We start from the raw sequence: 18,415 nt of genomic DNA on the forward strand, positions 1-18,415 counted from the left end.
TATATACAGGAAAATACAAAAATACTGGATTATGGATTATTAGGTGGTGATTCCTAGTGTTCCTTCTAAATCCTGAAATCAAGAAGATCTGAGTTCAAATCCACATAATATGCAACAACTGTACAAATAAATCCTAGCTGGGCTATATTGGAAATAAACTCAGATAGAAGGCACTAATGATTAGGGGGATGGAAAAGGCTTCTTGCAGAGGTGGAATTTTAGCTGAAAGAATCCAGGGAACCCAGAAGGCAGAGATAAGAAATTAATTCCAAGTATGGGAGTGAAACTACCAATGCAAATGTCCCCCAAATCTCTGTCCTAGGCCTGCTCTTCATTATTAGTCAATTTTTCATCAGCTCCCTGGGCCCAATTTCCATCTCTTCTCAGATGATTGCTAGACCTACCTGGATCCAGCCCTAGGCTCCCTCCTTAGTTCCAGCCTCATTTCACCAATTGCCTTGAATATATTGAAGACATTTCTGATTCCACCTGCCCCAAACAAGGCTCCTCCAAACCTTCTGTTACCATCATGGTGCCAGGACCTTCCCAGTCATCCAGGCTAGGAGTCCCTTTTCTCTTCGCCCAGGCTCACCCCACATGACCAATCGAGTTAAATCTTGCTTCATTTCCACAATCTCTCAAGTCTGTCCCTCACGCTCCCTTCACAACGACACAACTCGAATTCAGACTCTTTTTACCTCTCCCTTGGACAACTGCAATAAGTTTTCCAGTGGTCTCCAGTCATCAATACGGTCAAAGTGATTTTCCAAATCCAAATTCCAAAGTAGGTTCACCCTCCCCATCTCTCACTCCTGGCTTCCCCAGCTCCCTTCAAGTCCCCGGTAAAACCTTGTCTCCTACACGAAGCCTTTCCCAAATCCCCTTAGTGCCTTCCCTTTGCTGCTTCTTTCCTATTTACCCAATAGGTAGCAGGTTAGTACATAGTTATTTGCCATGCTGGTTCCCATTATTAGATTGAACTCTGAAAACAGGGATTGTCTTTTTTCCTCATACCCACAGTGCTTTGCAAAGTGCTGGCACATTGTAGATCTGTAGTAAATACTTACTGGTTACTTACACAATTTATCACATGAATGAAAACATTTATTTAGCACTTACTGTATGTCATGATATGGCACTATTCAAGCTCCAGGGGTACAAAGACAGTCCTAGCTTTCAAGTAGCCTGCATTCTTTTTTTTTTTCTTCTCATTGTTTTAATAGTAGTTTATTTTTCCAAATACACAAAAAGATAATTTTCAACAATCATCTTTCCAAAATCTTATGTTCCAAATTTTTTATCCCTCCTCTCAAGATAGCAAGCAATCTGATATGGGTTTACAAGTGCAATTCTTCTCAACAAATTTCTATGTTTGTCATGCTGCACAAGAAAAATCAGATCAAAAGTGAAAAGAACATGAGAAAAAAAAAAAAAAGCAAACAACAAAAAAAGTGAAAATACTATGCTTTGATCCATATTCAGTTCTCTCTCTGGATGTGGATGGCACTTTCCATCCCAAGTCTATTGGAATTGCCTTGAATCACGTCTTTGTTGAAAAAAGTCAAGTCCATCCTCAGCCTTGATAGAATGTGAACCTGTCAGGTTGACAGTATTTCATTTTGCTTTCATGTCACCCTTATATGGTACATAAACTCTAAAGAGAGAAGGAAATTCATTAGGGTAAAAGATGCCAATTATGGAGGCAGTGATGACACAGGAAAAGGGGAGAAAGTGGACAGAGGGTAAATTCACCAGTTCCCAGTCACTATAGAGCCAGGGAAATTGGCAGATTAATCCAGACAGATGACTGCTTAAGCAGCCCCCACTGATATAGGCCCCTTTAAGATTCCTTTCTGATCTTCAACCCCCATTGGGACTGACCTTTGATTTACAAGACCTGGTCAAAACCACCCTTTTGTATTCCAAGGGGAGAGAAACATATCTGAGCTAATTTGGGCTGTACCCAGCCCCCATTCTAATGATCTGCTCAGGTTTCCCAACCCCCACCTGGTGGGTTCTGGACCTCGAGGAATCAACCTGCAACTCCACCCATAGGTCCCTTCAAGCAAATAAAAGAGCCAAGATGGAATCATCTCTTTGCAGAGGATCGAAACATGCAAGCACCATGCTTTGCATCACAGACTCTCTGTCTACCATTTATGGTGTATTTCTTCCTCTATCTAATACCTTTTACTAACCAGACTTTAACCTTACTTCCAAACCCTACAATAAACCTCTTTTTATCAATCTAGATTTTTGAGCCTGTAAATTCATTTATAGGGGACACTTGCGCCGCCACTAGACCTCATTTAACTCTGTATCCTTGCGCCGAATCTAAAGGAGTTGCAGGGGAGCTCCATTTGACTCCCTGTACCCCAAACCTGCCACTAGACCTCAATTAACCCTAATTTTATTTAGGTATCCCTTATGTAGACCTCATCATTTGGTTATATCTCATCACCACTGGGCTCCAACTGCTCGTGGTTATATTAAGTTTGGAGTAGCAACACCCATCACCTTGCACTGGGCTGGCCAGTGGCCTTTGGTGAACATTTACACCTTCCAGCACTTTTCCTCTACAGGAAGCTCAAGAGTTCCTGGGTACTAAAGAGGTTCTGGGTGGCTTCTGCTTCCCATGATCCTTCCTTACAACTGGGAAAACTATCCTTCTCTCTGCCCAATAGGGACTCCATGTTTTTTTGTTTTAAACTCAGTTCAGTCGAGTCTGGCTTTTTGTGATCACATCTCAAATTTTCTTGGCAAAAATACTAGTGTGATTTGTCATTTCCTTTTCCAACTCCTTTTATATGTGGGAAAGGGAGACAAAGAAGGTTAAGTGAATTACCTAGGGTCACAGAGCTAGTATCAGAGGCTGATTTTGAACTTATTAAGATGAGTGCTCTATCCACTGCACCTAGCTGCCCTGTTCTGTTGCAATTAATTATTTTATTATTTGGTTCTTGTCTTCTCTTTACATATGCATTTATTTGTGCATATTTCAGTTGTAGTCAGAAGCTTTGACTCTTCTAGATTCATGGAAGGAGACTAAGTTTTCTTCCTAGTTTAAAGCAAAAATTTTAATCTCTGACCAACATGAGAAAAAAAATCGTCTTTAACCAAATTAATTCATTTGACATTCTATTAGCAATTATTTAAACACCCCAAAGTTCAGAAAGAGGATTCTATGTGAATCTGGGCCATTATTTTTGGACAAAAGTGAATCTGTTGATTGTTGTAACTGGGTGGGGCTGGAAAAAAAAATCTCCGTTCTGGCTCCAGGAAGAGGGAAGGGACTGGAGAGAGCCAGGTGTATTGCCCTGGAGGCAACAAGTCTCCCTCTCCGGCCAGACGAGTTGGGGAGGAATCAGCACGGAGGTAAGGCCCTCTCATGAGCTGGTGGGTGGAGACAAACATGGTCTGAGTAGATTCTGGTCCAGCTTCTTTCCTGGTGGGGGAAGAAGTTTGAAGAACAAGCAGGTGACCAACCAACCAGTCAACCTTACTCTCTGCACCTCAGCTTGAGGTTACAAATTGATGAATTCTAGGGTGTGGACCTTTGACAAACTGAATGTTTTCTTCTGTTCTCAATTTTTTCTTATGGCATTGACTCACAGTTGGTCTCCTGCCCTTCTCAATCCATGAAGATAATGGATGACTTGATATCTGTAATGGTCCTCTGAGGCTAGGACCAGATCTTGGAAATGCATCCCAAAGTAGGTGATAACAAAAGGGCCCTGATTCAGCCATGTTCCAATTATTGAACACATAACCTGTTGCTACTAAAAATAATATCTATGGCCAATTTTGTACAGAGATTCCACTTTTTTTGGTATCTTTAGGATAAAGTCATTGACATCAGCTTGTGAACTCAAAAGGTAAAGAATTGTGAATCACATCATAAATTGCCATCCAGCTTCCAAAAACTGTACCTCTGGCAACAATTTTCATTTGTTCAGCTTTTTAAGGTTTGTTGAACACTTTCCTCATAACAATCCTATGGAGAGTATAGATATTATCTATTCTGGAGCTGAGGGAAATAAGACTGAGTGACTGGATCAGGGACTGGCTCAGAAGGGTCAGAGGTAGAAGTTGAGCCCTAGTTCTACCTGATGCTACTTCCAACTCTATCCCCTGCGCCACGTTGGTTCCCAGCAAAGTTTTTGCTGTTCAGTCGTGTGAGAGATTATGTGGTTCCTCATAAAATCACTAACTAAAGTAGACTAAATTTCCCATTAAGATTTTAATGTATGAAATTAATTGATGGGTTTGGGAAATGAAATTCTTTGTTTAAATAACATGATAAAGAACTTAAAATAGTTGTATTGTGACCAGCGAAGCTTGAGCAAACATTGGTAATAAGTCAACCACATGGGTTTGAGTGAGCATTGTAACGGCCTGGAACGTAACAAACATTGTAACACTTTATAACACTTTAACTATGAATGAAACAGGGAAACCGAGGACTTCTCGGAAGAATAAGACTCAGCACCAAGGGTTTAATCATTAAGCTCTGGGAAGAACAAGGACTTTCCAAGAGAAAACATTGGAGAACTGCTTAGAGAAGAATCTGACTGTTTAATGGCCTTCAGACATTCAAGAAGTCTACAAACTGTTGATTGAGAAAAGCCTGAGGTAAAACCAAGTCTTATTAAGTTATTTTAGAAACCTCTAACTCCTCTGACTTACTTGATTATTAACCTGAGAAGCAGAACAGACTCTTTCTTTCTTTTGAAACAGGTTTTGCTTAACCAAGACCCTACTGCCACCAAAACCCACGTATATTCCAGAGACAAATAGAGGAATAAAGGTCCAGTTTGCCAATGATTTTAGAAGGATGAACAGGAGATGGGTGGGCGAACAGTTCCTGTAATTTTTTCTTTACCCATTTAAATTATCTCTCAGCATCTGTAAAAATTGGCTCTCCTCTCTCTGAGACTCTAGTGAGTGCATTGAATGCTTCTCAAGAGATTCTAATTGTTCGGGGGCAGCTAGGTGGCGCAGTGGATAGAGCACCATCCTTGAATTCAGAAGGACCCGAGTTCAAATCTGATCTCAGACACAACACTTCCTGGCTGTGTGACCCTGGGCAAGTCACTTAACCCCAGCCTCAGGAAAGAAAAAAACAAAACAAACAAAAAAAAAAAAACAAAACGAGATTCTAATTGTTCTTCACTTTGAGATATCTCTGAGTAGTCATTTCCATGTAGTCATGTCCAACTCTTCCTGACCCTGTTTGGGGTTTTCTTGGCAAAGACACTGGAGTCTTTGCCATTTCCTTCTCCAGCTCATTTTACAGATAAGGAAACTAAGTCAAACAGGGTAAAACGATTTGGGATTATACAGCTAATAAATGTCTGTAAGCTAATAAAAAAAAAAAAAAATCTTCTTGACTTCAGGCCCGGTGCTCTATCTACCTGGCCCAACAAGGTTAGCAGATCAAGTTAAATATTTGTAAAGTGCTTATTACAGTGCCTGGCACATGTAGGCACTTAATGTTTGTGTACATCAAACAATAAGCATTTAATAGGTGCCTACTATATACATGGGACAGAAAGACAAAAAACACTCAGTTTCTGTCTTCAGGGAATCTTAAGAAGCTTAGCGGACACTAAGGTTGGTGATATGGAAAGTGATGGGTCTAGTGTTACAGAAATAATGAGCTGAATTGTGACCACTTTAAATCTTCAAGAAATACAAGGAGAGGGATGGCTAGATGATGCTGTGGATAGAGGACCTGCCCTGAAGTCAGGAGGATTTGAGTTCACAAAGCTTTAGACACCTAACACTAGCTGTGTGACCCTAGACAAGTCTTTTAATCCTGCAAAATAATATTTTTAAATTCAAAAATTATTATTTAACTTTTTTAAAAATTAAAAATTTTAAATTATTAAAAATTTTTTTTAAAAAGGAGAGAACAGGGACAAAGATGCACCATTCCCACCTCAAGGAGAAAGAATGTAGGGAGAAGAGTGTAGGGAACTAATAAAGCAGAGTAGTTTCCTTACCTTGGCAAAGGTTAGAAAACATACCCTCTAATCAATTTTTTAAAGGCTAGTTCAGGGAGCAGCGAGGTGGTGAGAGAGTACAGGACCTGAGTTCCAATTCAGCCTCAGATACGTACTAGCTGTGTGATCCTGGACAAGTCACTTCCCCCCAATTGCTTCCCCCAAAATAGAAGACTAATTCATTTGTGGGGGAGAAAGGGAAGCTTCTTTGTTGATAACCAGCCTGGACTCCTAAAGTTGCCCTGGCTCAGGCCCAGGCCCTGCACCAGACCAAACCCCGATCCCATTTCTCAGGACCACTGGGCTTAAGAGGAGGCAGAAGGGGCAGGAAGTGCTTTGTGATGGTCACAGGGAAGCCGCCCAAAAAAAGAGCGTGAGAGTGTTCCAGGAGACACAGCCAGTGGAAAAGGCAGCTCCCCCCACATGATAGGTGAATATGCAGAATGTGTTCTTCCAGAAACAAGCTCCTGGCATCTCTCACACGGACATGTTCAGAGCAAAACCCCATTACACTAATGAAATCACAGGTCCAAGCCTTATGCTGTTTTTAAGATGATTACTGGGTGCTAAATTCAATCTGCAAGTGTTTTCAGTAACCTATAAATTTAATTACCCTGGGACATGGCTCTTACCACCTCTCCCTAGTTGTGGAGCTGCAGCCAACTGTCTTCAATTATGCTGGGATATCAAAAAAAAACTGTTATTTATGCTAACTTTATATTGACTTGACATCTCATTTCCTGGGAAATCTTGATTCTGTTTTGTAAATATATTTACCAAGGCTTAAAAAAAAAAAAAGTTGAGTCAATGATAGACTTAAAATATAGAAGTCTTAGTTATTAATTACTTGTGTTAGTCTTGGCTGCCTGACACCTTCCTCATCCACCCACTCTCTCCCCACTGACTCTGTCCAATGTTCCTCTTTGGCTAGTTCAGCTCCATGTTGGAGCAGCACCAGACTGGCTTGGCCTCCCCTAAGCAAAAGGAGAGCACCATTTTGTAGAAGGTAAGTGAATAAATGCACCAAGGAATCCAGACAAACTCTGTTTGCCCTAAAGTCACTTTTCCACTTAGAGCGAGGAACATCACTGCCAGGAGACACTTAACCAATGGTGAGTAATGTTTCACTTCCAAGTGGCTTGTTTTCCCCTTTGTACAAAAGACAGATCTGGGGGAAACATAAAACTGGCTTGGGAAAGGCTTCCTTCTTTTCATACTGTAATAAGTCTAAGGGCTGAGGGTGGGAGGAAGAGTGAAGAGCAGGATCTCTCCCTATGAAATGCTGTCCATCAAATGGACTTGATCATAATATATCCAAATATATTCCATTTGGAATACATTCCATATATATATACAGGAATATAACTAAGTATCTATAATATCCAAAGTGCTATTAGTAAGTAAGCAATCATATATCATAGAACGTCAAACACTGGATGCTAAGTTCTGCGTGAAATCAAGTTGATAAGAAGTATTTATTAAGTACCTACTGTGTGCCAAGCATTGTGCTAAGTTCTAGGAATACAAAGAAAGTCAAGAAGCATCAGACTGGAATTCTGGGTTCTAATCCTGCCTTCCACATTTAGTAGTTATAATTAAAGGTAAGATCACTCTCAGCTTCATCTATTAAATGGGGAGATGACATTTACACTTTCTACCTTATAAAGTAAGCACTTTGCAAACTGTATGGCAAAGATTTATAAACTGAAAAGTGCTATTTGAATGGAAACTATTATCCCATGGATTACAGATGTTTTATTTTTACCAAAAAGATATCTAGCAACTACCAGAACATTTGACTACCTTCTCATATATCTATAAAGGAATGGTCTATGTACACTCTTAAGGTATCCTTAATGAAAACAAGATAAGGAATGAGGCAGGAATTTGTCTGTGGCTTTCTGCAGATAAAGGGATATTTTTCCTCTGGATTTTTTTTTTAATTTCTATCTGAAATTTCATTAATGTGGGTGTAAAAACAACATATATATATTCTATAAATTATATTTTACATAATATTTAATATAAAGTATATATAAAATATGTAATATATTATAATTTATATATATTATAATATATATATATATATATTTTTTAATATCATTTTTCTCCCAGAGGAAATTGGGGTTAAATAACTTGCCCAGGGTCACACAGTTAGGAAGTGTTAAGTGTCTGAGGCCAGATTTGAACTCAGGTCCTCCTGCCTTCAGGATTGGGGCTCTATCAGCTACATCAAGTAGCTTTCCCAGAAACAAAATATCTTACTAAAAACTACACTGACTCACTGATGAATACAGGAAATATTCATTTTACATTCTTGCAAAAATGGGTGCCTAGGTTACTAGACACACCTTTGAAACTCCAAAGGCAGCTTTTTATTTCCTATCCCCAAGTACAAGTCCCTTCCCTAATTCCCCATTAACTGGATGTTCCAGAAGACACACAACATGAATCTCCACCCTGCATTACATAACCAGTCCCTGCCCCCAAAGAGCTTATATTCTTTTGAGGGAAGAAGGACCAATCATTAGGAAACATTTCTACATAATAAACAAACATAGATTCTTTTTTTTTTTTATTTTATAATTATAAAAAAAAAATTTTGACAGTACATATGCATGAGTAATTTTTTTTATAACATTATCCCTTGTATTCATTTTTCCAAATTTTCCCCTCCCTCCCCTAGATGACAGGCAATCCCATACATTTTACATGTGTTACAGTATAACCTAGATACAATATATGTGTGTAAATCCAATTTTCTTGTTGCATGGTAAGAATTGGATTCCAAAGGTATAAGTAACCTGGGTAGAAAGACAGTAGTACAAACAGTTTACATTCACTTCCCAGTGTTCCTTCTCTGAGTGTAGTTGTTTCTGTCCATCATTGATCAGCTGGAAGTGAGTTGGATCTTCTTTATGTTGAAGATTTCCACTTCCATCAGAATACCTCTTCATACAGCATTGAAGTGTACAGCGATCTCCTGTTTCTGCTCATTTCACTCAGCATCAGTTGATGTAAGTCTCTCCAAGCCTCTCTGTATTCCTCCTGCTGGTCATTTCTTACAGAGCAATAATATTCCATAACCTTCATCAACTTCCAGTTTCTAGCCACTACGAAAAGAGCTGCCACAAACATTTTGGCACATACAGGTTTCTTCCCCTTCTTTAGTATTTCTTTGGGATATAAACCCAGTAGTAGCATTGCTGGATCAAAGGGTATGCATAGTTTGATAACTTTTTGGGCATAGTTCCAAATCAAATATAGATTCTTAATAAACACATTCCTTGTTTGGGAACAGTACTCATCCCTATCATTTCTCAGGGCTGATGACTTTCCTACACTGATGGTTTAAAGAAAATTGTCAAGCTTACAAATTAAGGGCAGTTGACAGAAACCCCAGAGCCCAGATGGGCTGCTGCCCACCCCAACTATTAGCTTCCATAGGCTGTGCTTTTTGATACCATCTTCCTCTCTGTGAAGGGGAAAAAATGGGTGCTGCATACCTTCATATATGAAGGAAAATTGATAAAGGCTTTCAACCTCATCCCTCTTGAGATCCCCCACCTGATACCTCGTAAGATGGTCCCAGACACCAAAGGCAATACTAGATAGTCTGCATTCTTACCTTTGGTCTGTACACAGAGTTACCTGGTTGCTGATTCCTGGACTCATCAGTGGCCTAAAACATATGGTCCTGGGATCTTGGACAGTCTATGAGTGGGGACCCAGAGCCAAGCTACAAGGCCATTTGATCAACTATCAATGGAATACATCTCCTGGTGTTTTGATAGGGGCCAACCCCAACTCATAATGACTGGATCCTGGACAAGCCCCCATTTGTAAGAAACAATATATCTTACCCAAAACTCCCACTGACTTACTGAAAAGATTTATTTCACATTCTTACAGGAAGGAGTACTTATAGTAGACCTTTGAAACTCCAAAGACAGCACTTTATTTCCTATCCTGAAACACAAGTCCCTCTCCAATTTCTCATTAATTGGATGTTACAGAAAGTATACTAAATGAATCTTCACCCCTCATTACATAGCCAGTCCCTGTCCCTGAGGAGTTTCTATACTAGAAGGGGAAGGACAAAGAACAAAACTACATCCCTGAACACAAAAGCCAGTCCCAGTCCCTGAAGAGCTTACATTCTTTTGGGGGAAGATCACCTTGATTATTCTTTGATATCCCTGTGGGTTTCAATTTTCTACTTTAAGTTTCATTTCTCCAGTTTAATTGGAAACTAAATAAATGCCCATCCATTTCTCACAGTGGGAAAACTTCATCTTTGTGGTTGTTTTTAAAGGATTATTCTAAGAGTAGTATGCCATCCAGCGCCTTATAAATAGTAATTGATAAATCAGCATATATTTATGATAGCTGCTTGCAAGTATCTAAAAGCTTCTCTAGTAGAAGAGAAATTAGATTTGTTCTACTTGGTCTGGAAAGGTAATACTGGGAGACATTGTGAAAACACACCTTAAGGGGCAGGTGGTTAAATGGAGGGAGCCAGCCCAGGAGTCAGAAAAGCTTCAAATCAAATTTGCCCTCTGATACCTATTAGCTGTGTGATACTAGGCAAGTCACTTACCTTGACTGCCTCTCCCCCCAAAATAAAGAAAACACACCCTCAAAAGTAAGGAAAACACCTTAAATGAAAAATCTCAAATTAATTATAGGCAGATTTAAAGGGACTAAAACTGGGGGTAATGAGGGAAAGGAAAGGGGGAACCCCATTTCTCCACACATAGATAATAAGATAATCCCATGAGGCGCAGTGTCCCCTGTAAAATGAATTTACAGGCCCGAAAACCTAGATTGATAAATAAAAGGTTTATTGTAGGAATTTGGAAGTAAAGTTAGAAAGACCTAGAGCCAGAGGTGGCTGCTGGGTGGGCAGGAACCCTTTCGTAGCTGGAAGGATACCATGTGTTGGCGGGAGGGCTCCTGCAAAGACAGGGCTCCGGTATGGCCTTTTTTATACCTAAGAAGAGATGGGCGGTACCCCTTAGTTCTAGGCAGACTTTTCAGTTAGCTCAGATCAGATGAGGGCTGGGGAAGCTGAGCTGATAGTGGGACTGGGCCTGGCTATTCAAAGGGTGCCTTTGACCAGGATTTGTGAATCAAGGTCAGCCATGGGTTGGGCAATTAGAAAGGAATCTTAAAGGGACCTCAACCCCCATCAGGGGTACACTTCACCTTCAGATCTTTGCATAGGCTGTCCCCCATACTTTGGAACACTCTGCTGTGATGGGGTGTACCTCCTAGGAAGGATGCAGCAATTTCAGAGAAATCCTAAGGCTATCTAGCTTAGGGAGTGCCAAAAACAATGCTGGCTTTCAGACAACAATCTGTTGGTCAGTAAGCCATAGAATTCAATGATGAAAGCTGCTCCACCTCTATTCCATACTCTTTAAGAAGCCATAGAATTCAGTAATGGGTGCAATCCCACCCTTACCACTCCTTAGCATGTCAGTGACTTGAGCCTGATCTTTGTTTCTCTTTCCCACAAATTTATCTTCTTGCTTCTGGCTCTTTCCCAATTCCTTTGGAATTTAGCCCAATTGGCTTTACAATTATAATAAAATGGCCCTTGACTTGGAGATGAGTCAGAGCTTGCAAATTTTTTTGCAACACCAGTCTGAAACCTCAACCTTTTGGGCTCTCCTTTGAACCCCAACAGCTGAGTTCTTTAAGACTCAGCTCAGTTGACATTTCCTAGAAGAAGCTTTCCTAGACTTTTTTAATGTTCTCTCTTTTTCAAATAATCATGTACATAAAACTATCTGGGTACAATTAATATCCCCTAAGAAGAATGTAAGCTTCTTGAGGACAAGGCCTGTTTCATGTTTGTATCCCCAGTACCTAGCTTTGACTTTGTCCATAATTTTTTTGTTGTTCAATCGTGTCTAACTCCTCGTCACCCCATTTGGGGTTTTCTTGGCAAAGATACTGGAGCAGTTTGCCATTTTCTTCTCTAGTTCATTTTACAGAGGAGGAAACTTGATTTCTTCTAAGTCATACATAGGGATACTATACCATTGATTATATGTAATGTACATCATCCTTATGCCATCCATGGTCTATTTTGAGAGGCCTGAGTTTGCTGGATTATTTTATACTAAGAATCGGTCCTGATTCTTTTCTTAATAAGTCTCTGGAATGACATGAAGAACTGGGTATTCTTTTTGGAGAACCTGACATTCTGATCATCTTCCTCTGAAACCGAAACCTGCTCGAGTTTTCTAAGACATGGTGCCCAGAAGGGCCTGGCCACGTCGAATCTTTCTTTCATTCTTCAACCACATTTATGGAACGTCCACTTTGCACTGAGCTAAGGACTATAGGAGCAAAGAAGAGACAGACAGAATGAAACAGAAGCAAAGCAATCATTGGAAGGAATGGAAATGAATCTGATGTACTATAGCAATGATTTTGAGGTCCACTGATTTTAGGGAGCTTCTGTTCTATCAATAAGTCTGTAATCCTAAAGCTTTTGGCTTTGGAGTCTGCCCCAGGGACTTCCCACACTCCCAATCTAAGAACAACAATCTATCTGGTTCTATTCAACCCCCCCCCCCAATTCATTGCTGACTGATAATCTGGTCAGTGGAAACCAAATTCTGGAGACTGCTCCCTTGCCCTACCTCTGGGCCATAGAATTAGCACGTCAATGATAGAAAGCTGGATAAATGTCTCTTTGCTTCTGTTTCCTTGCTACTTTCTTTTGGAACTTAGCCACTTGTAATGGTGTTACAATTACAATAAACTTTGCCCCTTGACTAGGAAATGGATTCAAGCCTGAAAATTATTCTTCTTTTTTTTCTGAGGGAATTGGGATTAAGTGACTTGCCCAGGGTAACCCAGCTAGGAAGTTTTAAGTGTCTGAGGCTAGATTTGAACTCAGGTCCTCCTGACTTCAGGGCTGGTGCTCTATACACTGCTCTACCTAGCTGTCCCTGCAAATTCTTTTAATCATGACATTGATCTATGACCCCAAACTTTTAGGGTCCCCTTCCCAACCTCAATAAATTGATGGTCAGTGAGAATTTGCTGAATACCTCTCATTCCCAAGATCCTATGCTGGGCACTTTTGGGGGCTAAAGAGAAGTATGTATAAGATACGTTCCCTTCCCTTGAAGACCTGATAGTCTGGGAAGAGCAAAAATAAATGGTCAAAAATTAAGGAATAATCCTTTGGTTCCAGTGATAGGAGAAAGATACCCATTTGGTATGTACAAGAATTAAGATGAACATTTTGTGCCATGGTTGAACCAGTTGGGTGGTACAGTGAAAACATTTTGGACTGAAGTAAAAAAATATGAGTTCCAGTCCTTCCTCAGACACTCAAAAGCTAAGCAAATTATATAATTTCTGTTAGTCTCAGTTTCCTAGCCTGTAAAATGATCCTAATAAACTTAGGGTTTGTGAGAATGAAATAAGATCATATTTGTAAAGTGCTTTGTAAACCTTAAAAAGGGCTGCATAAATTCTAGCTATTTTTTTTATTATGGTTCTGAGGCATAGCCTCTGAAGTAATAAATGTAGAAACTGCTAAAAGCTTTTAGCAATGCTAAAGCTAAGAGATGTCCTAGTAGCAATGGTTGTGAACATATGAGACACCCACAAAATCAGGAAGGGATTCCATGAGAGAACAACATTTAGAACCAAAGGAATAGTTGTTGCAGCAACTGTTTATTAAAAGCAATGTTCTGAACTATGCCCAAAGGGCTTTCAAACCATGTAACCATGCTGCTTTGATCCAGCTGTGTCACTACTGGGTCTGTATCCTAAAAGAGATCAGAAAAGGGGGAAAAGGACTCACAGAAGCAAAAATGTTTGTAGCAGCCATTTTTGTAGTGATAATGAATTGGAAATTGAGTGGCTGTCCATCAGTTGGGAAATTGCCGGATAAGTTATGGTCTATGAATGTAATGGAATGTTGTTGTTCTCTAAGAAATGATGAGCAGGCGGATTTCAGAAAAGCCTGGAAAAGCAGAACCAGGAGAACACTGTACACAGTAACAGCAAGATTGGGTGATGCTCAATTGTGACAGACTTGGCTCTACTCAACTCTGAGGTGAAGAAAGGCAATTCCAATAGACTTGGGATGGAAAGCACCATCCACATCAGAGAAAGAGCTGTGGAGACTGAATGTGGATCAAAACATAGTATTTTCACATTTTTGTTTGTTTTTCTTTCTTGTGTGTGTTTTTTTTTTTTTCTTTTTGGTCTGGTTTTTCTTGTGCCATATGATAAATATAGAAATATTTTAAAAGATTTGCACATATTTAACCTATATCAGATTCTTGTTCTCTTGGAGAGGGGGGAGTTAAGGGAGGAAAGGAGGAGAATTTGGAACACAAAGGCTTACAAAAATGAATGTTGGAAACTATCTTTACATATATTTGAAAAAATGTTGCAAATTTTTTAGAAATTTAAAGAGGAATAGAGGAAGTGAATATCAGATTCAGATTTATCCTGTGGTTGGTAAATCCCCATTATGTAGACAACTTGGGAAAGCTGTCAAAAGACATTATGAATTATAAGATGAACTGCACAGATAATAATAAGGACATTAGTAGGAAATCTGAAAAGGTAATTTTGAGACTCTCAGTTAGTCAACAAGCATTGATTAGGCACTAAATGTATGCCAAGTGGGGTCAAGGAGGGCTGGCATGTCCTTTGTGAGGATAGCCAAATCCTTTTCAGGGCTGCTCATCCATCTTTGGGGTCCATCCACCACCCAACTCTCACCTGTGGCTCCAAGAAGCTGCAGCATGCACAGTAGCCACACTCTGGCAAACCAACTGGACAGATGCGCTAAACCAGGTTGAGATTAATTAAGGGGTTTAAACATGTTGGTGCATTAGTGGGTGTCTACCCCAAGCATGTGAAGACTTCCTGTAGAGGAATGGGTGGATAAGAACAAAGACCATGAAGGTGGCTGAAGGTAACATCGTGGAGAGCTTAGAGCTTGGTCAAATGCCAAAGACGCCAAGGTCATTCACTGCATCCTGAACCATCACCAGTCATCTTGAATGTCACTAGTGTTTGATGACTCCTGGGGGAGAATGTGAGACCAAGGACTTTGCATAACCCTGGCTCACTTAAATTCAATTCACTTATTAGTCAAGACATTACCCCATAATATCATTGGCCCTCTTCAAAAAGAAAGGGCCATAAACCATGTGTGCCAGATACTGTACTAAATGTCAAGGATACACAGAAAGTCACCTATCCTCAAAGAGCTCACAGTCCCCTTGGGGAGACAACATATAACTACACACAGAGAGGATATGCTTAGGAGATAATCTCAGAGCAAAAACACTAGAGTTAAAAAATGACTGGAAAAGGCTTCTTGCAGGAGGTGAGATTTTAACTTCAAGGTAGGGATGAGGAGAAAGAGGATTCCAAGCATGAGAGACAGCTGGTGAAATTGCCAAGAGTTTGGAGTTGGAAAAGCTTGCTCAGGGATTAAGGAAGCCAGTAGCTGAGGGGGAGAGGGAAATCAGTGTAAGGTACAAGAAGATTGAAAAGGTAGAAAGGGCTTTAAATGCCAAATATTCAGTTCTGATATCTGAGTGAAAGCATTTGATTTTGTGTTTTAGGGATGATGCTATGCTCTTCAGACCTGCAGATAACATAAAACTGGGACTGAGAAAACAAGAGAATGACAAGTTTACAAAGAGATCTCAACCAGCTGGAATCGTGGGCTAAATCTCATAAATTGTTGGCGCTTATCAGAGATGAATGTGAATTCATAATCTTGGGTTTAATAAATCAACAGCAAAAGTCCAGGGTGAGAGAGACGTGGCTAAATGACAGTTTATTTAAAGAAAATGGCTGTTTTTAGTGGACTTCACACTCTGTATGAGTCAGCAGTGGGACACGGAAGCCAACAAAGAAAATCTGAATTTGGATACCATTGAGAGGCATGATAATAATAACTGGTATTTCTATAGTTGTTTAAGCTTTGAAAAATGCTTTACCAAAATAATCTCATTTTATCCTCACAACAACCCTGGGTAGTAGGGATTATTATTCCATATTTCACAGATGAAGTAAGTATAGCCTCTGAGAAAGACTAATTTGCCTTAAGTTCTGAGTTGGAATTTGAACTCAGGTCTTTCTGATTCCAAGTCCAGAACCCATTGTTCTACCTAGCTGCCCTTACTGAGCTACAATTCATTTTAAGCACAGGGTACCACATTTTAGAGAGGTCATTGATAATCAGGAATGATTCTAAAAGAGAAGAATGAAAAAAATTGTATATTATATCATAGAAAGATTGTTTGATGGAAGCAGGAAAGGAAAAGAGACGCTTCTCAGTGGGGACCTGAGAGCTGTCCTCGAATACTTGCAGGATGGTCATGTGGAAGAAGGTTTAGCTTTGTTCTGTTTACTCTCAGAGGCCAGGACTTGGAAATTGGGTAGAAATTTCAGAAAAGCAGATTTCTGCTCAAAGTCAAAAGAAATTGATGTTTGGTTTGGGGAGTGGGCAAAGGGAAAGATGAGATGAAAGATGAAATATTCAAAGAAGAAACTTGAAGGATGATTAGTGACAGCTCATGGACTCCATTTAACGTTCAAAAAATATCAACAGAAATGCAGCAGGTGGGGAGGATCTCCTGTGGTGGATAAGTTTTGTAGAATGTGCAGGCATAGGGGGAGGGAGGGAAGGGAAGAGGCAGTATGGTAGACTGGATAGAATCTGAAGTGTCTGAGTGCAAGTTCTGTCTCTAAGGAAGCCTCGCAGGGTAACCATTGACAAGTCACTGAGAGACCCCTACCCCAAGCTACTCTAAGATTATAAATTAAAGAGTAAGAAAAAAACTTACTAAAAACTGGAGAAATACAGAAGTGAATCTGATTTGGGAGGCAGTGGGTTGCCATCTTCATTCTAGCTGAGGTTTGATGATTGATCCATAGGTTGAATTAAATCAAAACTTCTTAAACGGTGGGTCCCAGACCCCATATGGGGTCACATAACTGAATGTGGGGATTGTGAAAAATTTGGCAACAGTAAAAGATGCAGTGACCCTTACCCAAATTAAAATCACAAAGTACAAAACACAAGATTAAATAGACCCTGAATGTAGATGTCTCCATACCTACCTCCTGACTTTTTTTTCTATTGTCTAGGGGAATCCAGGCTTATATTCTAAACAGGAATGTCTATCCCAGAAACAAAAGAATTTAAATTTCCCTAGAGAACTGCTATATAAGCCGATATTCTAAGATGAAAGAATTCTGTTACTTGAATTCCCAAAGCCATCATTACTTTTAAAAGAAGTACTTAAATGCTAAACATATGTAGAACATAAAGGAGTAATGTTCATTCAAGACAAATCCAACCCCTGTAGCTTTTTAGCTATAATGCAACTTATTATTGCAAAGTCTCAAGGCTATATTCCCATGAGAGGGCTTTACTCAGTTTATACTATTCAATCCCTCCTTTTTATTTTTATTTTATTTTATTAACATTTGAAAACCTTTCACACCATTCTTGATACATTTCCTCAGTCATCTTGTTCTTAATCTCCAATCCCTTTGGGTCTAGTTGTCCTTTCTCTCTACTGGGATCCATCCTTATCAGGAACCAAATAACTTATCAGTTTGATTCCCTGGTCCTACTTACAAAGGTCCAAGCTTAACTGCTCTTCCCCCTGCAGGTAATTCAATCTTTCCTCTGTGGAAATCCTGGTCATATCTCTGATATTAAATTTTCCTATAAAACCCATTTGTGAGTCATCCCATGGTTGCTACCTTCCCTGGATCAGCCCACTACATACCCATAGTGTTCCCTTTTTTCCTTCCCCCATGCCACATGGTACTCCCCCAACTCCACCATGTCTCCCAACCCCACTTCTCCCCACAGCCAACAAGCAGTCTAATACTAATGTATGCTAGAGTAGTGCTTCTCCAATCTGAGTGGTCTGGTCTACTGAAAAATCCAATGTCTTTGTCCTCTGGTTAAAAATTATTTCGACCTGGAGTCTAATGAGCCTATTCAGCATACAAATTGGGGTTATGTACCCCCATCTGCCATCTGGGGCCATCTATCATCCCAAACATTTGTGTCCTAGTAATTGGAGTAGATAACCTTTCACAAATAAAAATGCATACTAGGAGTCAGCAAAAACAAAAATGCTAAAAGAAACAGACAGATATATGCATCTAGCAACAGACAGATAAGTAAATCAATACTCACTTATTTAGGATATAATGATCATGTATTTTCAAATGGGAAACTACAAGATCTTATCTACTTTGTGCTCATAGCTTCTACTGAACCCTTGCCCTGATATAGAAATGTTCTATAAGAGGAAAAAACAGGGACATGATTATAATTAAAAGCTGATCTTTCAGGCCTCAGCCTGAGAGCACATACATGGCAG

General features: G+C 39.8%; 1 long non-coding RNA gene across 1 annotated transcript; it reads left to right on the forward strand.

The window, feature by feature from the left end:
• The first annotated feature begins 3,311 nt into the window (after nucleotides 1-3,311).
• LOC141551804 (uncharacterized) lies at nucleotides 3,312-16,672 on the forward strand. The gene is made up of 3 exons (XR_012484967.1): nucleotides 3,312-3,375; nucleotides 4,452-4,632; nucleotides 15,626-16,672. It is a non-coding gene; the product is annotated as an uncharacterized LOC141551804 (long non-coding RNA).
• Nucleotides 16,673-18,415: the final 1,743 nt, after the last annotated feature.

The sequence above is a fragment of the Sminthopsis crassicaudata genome, chromosome 1 (assembly GCF_048593235.1).
Source record: "Sminthopsis crassicaudata isolate SCR6 chromosome 1, ASM4859323v1, whole genome shotgun sequence".
Classification (NCBI taxonomy): domain Eukaryota; kingdom Metazoa; phylum Chordata; class Mammalia; order Dasyuromorphia; family Dasyuridae; genus Sminthopsis; species Sminthopsis crassicaudata.